This window comes from Mus caroli, chromosome 9 (genome assembly GCF_900094665.2).
Source record: "Mus caroli chromosome 9, CAROLI_EIJ_v1.1, whole genome shotgun sequence".
Taxonomy (NCBI): Eukaryota; Metazoa; Chordata; class Mammalia; order Rodentia; family Muridae; genus Mus; species Mus caroli.
This window is the reverse complement of record NC_034578.1, coordinates 83,622,001-83,629,526: the sequence shown is the minus strand read 5'-3', so window position 1 is coordinate 83,629,526 and position 7,526 is coordinate 83,622,001. Positions and strand designations below refer to the sequence as shown.

Here is a 7,526-nt window from a genome sequence, read left to right as displayed (position 1 = left end):
CCTGTAAGCCAGCCCCAATTAAATGTTGTTTTTTATAAGACTTACCTTGGTCATTGTGTCTGTTCACAGCAGTAAAACCCTAACTAAGACAATGTGATACTTTTTTTTTTAATGTGGGTCACAAAAGCCTTTATTTTACAGAACAAAACTATGATAAAATAAGAGCCTTTTGTCACTTTTGATATGAAAGGCACATTAACGGGGCATGATGCATTAACCACAGCACCCAGGAGGTAGAGGCAGACAGATCTCTAAGTCTGAGGGATACACATTGAGACCTGGTCTCGAACAGAAGGAAGACATATTCCGTTAAGATGGTAATGACAAGAAATCAAGGAAATGAGTCTGAACTAAAGCCACAAGGGAGATGCTATGAAGTTCAAATCCTGATCTGGGTTGAGTCACCTTGACAGGCAGCTCCATCAGCTTGTTCAGGGGAGGTAATCTCGGGAAGGCATGGGGAATGGTTAACAGNCCTGCTGAGTTTCCCAGTCAAGCAAGCTCAGTATTGGAAGATTAGTTTTGAGGCAAAATTGAGAAACAAGCTGTAGAGATTACAGTTGCTTTACAGCATANGAAAATCCTACAGTCATGACAACCTACTATTTAATGAGCAGACTGTGGTTCCCATCTGCATCCGAATGGCTCAGATGTGCAGAACCAAATGAATGAAAATGAAGAAGACTTGGCNCCAGCTCCAGCTGACCACCAGTCATTGGGGAGGAATGGAGTTCTGTTAGGATGGGTGTGCAGATCCCTCTGTAGCCAGTCTTTCCATGCTGAAGGTTTGAAGTTTCCACTGCCTAGCAGTATCGCTGCAGCGCAGAGATGTCCTGAGGCTTGTGAGCCAGCAGTGTAAAGCAGTGTGGCACNTAGCCTTGATTTCCAATAAAAGACAATTGCTTCTTTACAACATATCCCCTCATCAGTAAATGGTGTTGGTCCGCAGATGCAAAGGAAGGCCCTAGAGTTTTCTAAACTTCTTTGCAAAAATTCAGAGAGAAGAGCTTGTGACATGTGTCCCTGTTTGCCATTCCATTCTGGAGAAGGTACCGAGAGAACAAATTCAACATCAAACCTTTTTTCTCTTAATGCCAACTTCTCTAGCTAACATCTCCAAATTATATAGTCCTCTGTTTTATTGAAGAACATCAACTTCACCTTCCTGAGACTGGACATGTGAGACAAAGCATAATTCAGTACAGTGACCATTGGTGTGAATCCTGTTCTGGCTGCTAATAGAAAGAGATCTTCTACTTCCTGGAGTTCGGATACTTTAAAATTGCCTTCAGGACCGCTTACAGAAATAAAATCTCCAATCTGAAGACGATCAAGCTCTGGTGTGAAGAGTCCAGCAGGATAGATTTTGATCAAAAAGTAGATGTATTTATTTGGGGAAAGAACTGGTTCTTTAAAATCTGAGAGTAAGGAATCAGACANGGGTGTATATGGCTTTACTATTTCTGCACCTGTGACACCGAGCTTGAGGTAAACGTGTTGTCCAACTGGCACCTAAAGGTGAGTACTTGGACGCAGCATCAGACAGAAAAGTCTCGTGTCATGAGTGACATCTTCCTTAGAAATTAACTGGCACCGTCTGTAGTACAAGCCTGCATCTTTCTTTGGAATGAAGGAATCATGTTTCTCCAGGTGATCACCAAGACATTTCCGAGAAACACTTTCTTTTGTAGGACAATCTCTATTTTTCCAACATTTTCAATAACCCGTACAGAAAAATTTTCTTGAACTTCATGGCTTAGCCCAACACGTACAAGGTAAGAATGATCCTTGATGACTGCTTCTGCTCTCAAGGAGTCATCCTGGAGGTCAACGATTATTGAGTCTAAATTGATATTCTTTTGTTTGGTGTATACAACAATGGTGACTGAAGACTCTGTTTGGAACCAATCATAGCTTGGAGAACTGAGGCCTTCCCTAGGCAGTGTGTCTGCCACTTGGCTCTTGGGAAGCATGTCATTTAAGACTCTTTCCTTCATGACAGTCTTTTGGAACAGCAGACTTCACAGCCATCCTGCCAACTAGGCATTCTTTCAGCATGGATTCATAATTGACCCAACGATGAACCTCATTAAAAAGATCTGTTCCATCCGCTCCTGCGGCTCTCATAAGTTCATCCTCCCCACCAGGATGGTACTCCATATAAGGGCTGACATTGTAAACAAACCCTCTTATGCATACCCAACAGTCTCCTTTCTTATTGTGCTTCTTAAGCTCTTCTTCAGTTACTTCAATTAACCCACCCTTCAATCCTGTTAAGTCCTTTCCACTCTTGGTCAATCGGATCCAAACCATAAGACTCTTGCTTTGTTTTAAAGGTACCCTTGCTGCGCCCCTGGGAGGAGACGCGCTGCTGGGAGCCGGGGGGCCGGGAAAGCCTGGGAAGGGACGTTCAGCATCCTGGGCCCCCGGCTCGGGCCGCATCCGGGCTCCGCCACCGGACAGGCTCCCCTGGTGGGACCCCAGCTCCCACCACAGTCCGTCAGGAATGTGATACTTATCTTTCCAAATCTTTTTGTCCTGAGGAGACACAAAATACACACAAGTAAGTTTATTTGGCTCCAACTAGATACAGTGTTTTGCCATTGGTATTTTACACTTAACTATATCTGTGTTGCCTTTCCATGTCAGTACATGCTGGTTAGATGGTAGTCTACTATTCAATATCTTTTAGGATATGGCAAAATCACTTAAAATATTCATATAAGTACATTTATAATTCCAATAAATTCCAAGTAAATGGGCAGAATCCTAAAACACAGAAACAAGCATCTAAAAACAATGTTTATCCTCCCACCAGTGTGAACAGTTCTTTCTCTTTTTACAATAAGCAAATTAAAGTGATTGGGCAGATTAAATCAAATCTCCCTGCTTATACAGAACACTCAATTTGTTAAGCTTATGCAAAAGGAATGAAAAATGCAGGTGATTAATCACTTATACATAGAAACCAAATCAGTGTATCACCAATATACATATGAGTAGTTATAGTTATAAAATGCTTCTTTGTCTAAGATTTCAACTGAGTAAAACACTGGATAAATGATACAGCTGATAACCTGAATGATCCAGAAATTGACCGTGAGGTTAACATTTATTTCCATTTGGGAGCAGATGCTAAAGGAATGCAGTGATGATTACTTAAAGTTCGCTCCCATCACACATTCAATTAGAGTAAGAAGAACATAACATGCCTACTGTGATGCTGGATTAAGACATAAAAATTTTTGCTTGAACGTAATGACTGTGTAGCACATGGGACATTTGTCAAGTGCTTCAGCTCACTGTTTACAAGTGACCAGATGTCCACAAGGAACAAAAACGACAGCAATATTTCCTGTCATACAGACTTTGCAAAGCTTCTCCCCTTGTAGGTGCTTTACCTGTTCTTCAGGACTAATGTCTTTCTGCAACAAAGTTTGACTTGACTCATCCTGCATATTATCTTTTTGAGCACTCACAAGATCTGCAATCAGAACCTCAAGTGATAGATAGCTGCTCTCAGATATTTGGATTCTTTTTCTTCCATTGTCTTCTCAATATCCTTGAAGCTAAATTCCACTCGTACAGCTTCTTGCACCATAGGATTCTGGAAGATGGTATCTCGATTTTTTTAATTAGTGATGGTTCTTTTTCAGCAGTTCTTACCAAAGATTCCCCAAGTGAATGGGTTAAATGACTATTATTTACATATTCTTGCTCCTTCTCGTCCAATAGGTATTTCCACCCTGGATACGTTAGCATGCTGTTCCTAAGGGTCTTCACTTGGTGTCTAATCTGTGAGCCCTCCTCCACAGTGAAAGCACTTCACTTTATCGCCTTCACCTAAAGCATAAAATCCAGCTCACGTGAGCTACTCCTTGCTAACTGAGAATATCCATATTCCATCCGTGCTTTATATTCTTCCATGCCTTGGGGAATTTGTTGAATTTGGGAAATTCCTATCAGAACTCACAGCAGACTCACTTAACATTCCAGCCCAAAACAAAGAAGCAGTTGGGAAGTGTCTCAAATGTGTGATTTGAGCTTTACTAAAGTTTCTTTAATGAATGTGGCTGTCCTTGAATTTGGAGCATAGATATTCAGAATTGAGAGTTCCTCCTGCAAGATTTTACCTTTGATGTGTATGAAGTGCCCTCCTTGTCTTTTTTGATAACTTTAGGTTGGAAAGCAATTTTTTTTTTTCGAATGGCTACTCCAGCTGGTTTCTTCAGACCATTTGCTTGGAATATTGTTTTCCAGCCTTTCACTCTGAGGTTGTGTTGATCTTTTTCCCTGAGGTGAGTTTCCTGTAAGCAGCAAAATGTTGGGTCCTGTTTGTGTAGCCAGTCTGTTAGTCTATGTCTTTTTATTGGGTAATTGAGTCCATTGATGTTAAGAGAAATCAAAGAAAAGTAATTGTTGCTTCCTGTCATTTTTGTTGTTAAAGTTGGGAATCTGTTCTTGTGGCTGTCTTCTTTTAGTTTTGTTAAAGGATTACTTTCTTGCTTTTTCTAGGGTGTAGTTTCCGTTCTTGTGTTGGTTTTTTTCCCTGTTATTATCCTTTAAAGGGCTGGATTCATGGAAAGATAATATGGTTTTGTTATGGAATATTTTGGTTTCTCCATCTACGGTAATTGAAAGTTTGGCTGGGTATAGTAGCCTGGGCTGGCATTTGTGTTCTCTTAGTGTCTGTATAACATCTGTCCAGGATCTTCTGGCTTTCATAGTCTCTGGTGAGAAGTCTGGTGTAATTCTAATAGGCCTGCCTTTATATGTTACTTGACCTTTTTCCCTTACTGCTTTTAATATTCTGTCTTTATATTTAGTGCATTTGTTGTTCTGATTATTATGTGTCGGGAGGAATTTCTTTTCTGATCCAGTGTATTTGGAGTTCTGAAGGCTTCTTGTATGTTCATGGGCATCTTTTTCTTTAGGTATGGGAAGTTTTCTTCTATATATTTTTTAATTTTTTTGTTTTTTCGAGACAGGTTTTCTCTTTATAGCCCTGGCTGTCCTGGAACTCACTTTGTAGACCAGGTTGGCCTCCGACTCAGAAATCCACCTGCCTCTGCTTCCGGAGTGCTGGGATTAAAAGTGTGCACCACCATGCCTGGCCCTTCTTCTATTATTTTGTTGAAGATATTTGCTGGCCCTTTAAGTTGAAAAATTAAAAACCTTCATTCTCATCTACTCCTATTATCCATAGCTTTGGTCTTCTCATTGTGTCCTGGATTTCCTGGATGTTTTGAGTTAGTATCCTTTCTGCATTTTCTTTGATAGTTGTGTCCATGTTCCCTATGGAATATTCTGCACCTGAGATTCTTCCATCTCTTGTATTCTGTTTCTGATGCTCACATCTATGTTTCCTGATTTCTTTCCTAGGGTTTCTATCTCCAGAGTTGTCTCACTTTGGATTTTCTTCATTGTTTCTACTTCCGTTTTTAGATCTTGGATTGTTTTGTTCAATTCCATCGCCTGTTTGGTTGTGTTTTCCTGTAATTCTTTAAGGTATTTTTGTGTTTCTTCTACCTGTTTAGCAGTGTTTGCCTGTAATTCTTTAAGGACTTCTACCTGTTTAGCAGTGTTCTCCTGTAATTCCTTGAGGGGCTTTTGTATTTCCTCTTTAAGGGCTTCTACTTGTTTAGCAGTATTTTCCTGTAATTCTTTGAGGGATTCTTGTGCTTCCTCTTTAAGGCCTTCTACCTCTAGCACTTTTCTCCTGTATTTCTTTAATTGAGCTATTAATGCCCTTCTTTAAATCTTCTACCACCATCATGAGATATGATTTTAAATCTGTGTCTTGCTTTTCAGGAGTGCTGGAGTATCCAGGACTCATTGTGGTGGGTGTACTGGGTTCTGATGATGCCCAGTGTTCTTTGTTTCTGTTAGTAAGATTCTTACATTTGCCTCTTGCCATCTGGAAATCTCTGGTGTTAACGATCAAGCTGTCTCTGATTGGAGTTTGATCCTCCTGTGCTTCTTTTAACCTCTGTCAGCACTCCTAGGAGTCCAACTCTCACCTGATTTCCAGTGGTCAGAGCACTCTCTACAGGTAAGCTCTCCTCTTGCAGGGCAGGTGTCCAACAGTCTGGGGTCTTATCTACCTCCTGAGTTCTGGGGTTAGAACCCTCCCTACCTCCAGCAAGAAATATGCCCCGGGGTCTGGGTCTCAGCTCCGCCTCCTGGCTGAGGATGAGGGCTTGAGGGAACCCTGACCAAGAAGCTCTGTTGCTTCTATGGCTCATGTGCTCTTAGGTGATCAGGAGGTCCTGAGTGTGCTAGGGGTCCTGTGGCATGGAGAGTCCTCTGGTGCCCTAGATGCTGTCAGCCAGGTTCATGCAGAAGATGGCGACCCTCCGCAATTGTTTGGAGCTGATGTTGTGTTCCACTCACCCGTGATCCCGAGGTGATCCCGGGGTCCTGCGGCATGGAGAGCACTCTGGAGCCCTCAGCAGCCTCCACTGGGCTCAGAAGGAAGATGGCCCATTCTTCCTTCTTGATGATAATGGACTGAACTTTTGAACCTGTAAGTCAGCCCCAGTTAAATGTTGCTGTTATAAGAGTTGCCTTGGCCATGTTGTCTCTACACTGCAATGAAAACCTTAACTAAGACAGAAGTGACAAGAGGTGACATTATCATTAGACTACTTCCTGCTGATTAGGGGTGTCAAGTTCCTTAAGGCAAGCTTGATATGCACTGTCAGGGTATTCAATTTATTCTTGATGTTTCTTTGTGCATGACTACTTAACAAACCTCAACCAATGGTAACCAACCAACAACAAACCCACCAACTCTCTTAGGACCCTAGGATTTATACACTATCTGTAAAGTTCCCAGAATTCACACAATCACAGAAATTATCTGCTCCTGGCAAAAATCATGCCCTTGCTAGAGAACAAGGAAAATCACCGCTGTTTTAACAATCTGCAGCAGCCCCATATCCACACCCCTGGGATGAAAATGAAAACATACGTTTATAAAATTTCTGTGTTTTGAAGAATTCAGTATGCTGGTGTAAATGTGCAGCCTCTGGGTCAGGTTCTGGCTTGGAGCAGAAGAGGCCAGGGTGGGGAGCTGGGGGTTGGGGGGTTGGGCTGCATAATGAGGAGGACTGGGGCTTTTTCTCAATGCCCCCTTCCAGCTGAGTGGGGGAGGGGGGCTTGGTGGTCCCTGGACGGGGCAAGATGTTAATCTAGGGCTGCTGGGCCAAACAGGCAGAGCCGGCTGCCCAGAAGACTTGTGTTTTCCTGATCTGGGCTCAGGCCACCCCTCCTTCATAACCCTCCCCTCTGGAACCACAGCCCCTGGCGATTAGTTAGGACTGAACTGCTTGGTGCAAAAAGGTGGACAAGTCCTATTTTCCAGAGAAGACGACTTTTAAAAGTTTTGAAGGATCTAGAACTTTTGTACCTGCAGACACCAATAAGGATGAAGAATTTGTAGAAGAATTTGCTAACTTCCCAAGTAAAGTCCTGTTTCAGCATCAACATTGCTGCGAGCTTGCTTTCTTTCTTTTTTTTTTTTT

General features: G+C 42.1%; 2 pseudogenes across 1 annotated transcript in view; both read right to left on the bottom strand.

Annotated features, from left to right (window-relative positions):
- LOC110301945 overlaps positions 1-2,495 on the bottom strand; it is a 12,387-nt pseudogene extending 9,892 nt beyond the window's left edge. Inside the window, exon 1 of the transcript XR_002378750.2 lies at positions 916-2,495. The product of XR_002378750.2 is annotated as a cytochrome b5 reductase 4-like (transcript). The remainder of the gene's footprint in view (positions 1-915) is intronic.
- A 717-nt stretch (positions 2,496-3,212) lies between these two features.
- LOC110302393 lies at positions 3,213-6,429 on the bottom strand (annotated as a pseudogene).
- Between the last annotated feature and the right edge of the window lie 1,097 nt (positions 6,430-7,526).